Here is a 257-nt window from a genome sequence, read left to right as displayed (position 1 = left end):
CTAAACGAAGATGACAGAATAATACTGAAAATAAAATCTTTAAGGCTACAGGATAAAGAAAGAGAAATCTTTACAGAAAATTACTTATTTAGATCAGGAACATTTTTTTTTTATCAGGCAAATAAGGAATAAACATTTTGTTGCCTGTATTCAGTAATTTTCTTGTTATCCTTTCACATGGGGGGGGGGGGGGGAATCTACCACACCATAAAAAAGGATCATAACTAGTTCAATTAGTTCAATATTAATGAATATAG

The 257-nt window shown here is 30.7% G+C and overlaps 1 protein-coding gene across 1 annotated transcript in view; it reads right to left on the bottom strand.

Annotated features, from left to right (window-relative positions):
- Positions 1-257, bottom strand: part of LOC119591816 (zinc finger protein 513-like) — a 72,589-nt gene that overhangs the window by 67,813 nt on the left and 4,519 nt on the right. The window lies entirely within an intron of this gene.

The sequence above is a fragment of the Penaeus monodon genome, chromosome 29 (assembly GCF_015228065.2).
Source record: "Penaeus monodon isolate SGIC_2016 chromosome 29, NSTDA_Pmon_1, whole genome shotgun sequence".
Taxonomy (NCBI): Eukaryota; Metazoa; Arthropoda; class Malacostraca; order Decapoda; family Penaeidae; genus Penaeus; species Penaeus monodon.
This window is presented reverse-complemented; position numbering and strand designations above follow the sequence as displayed.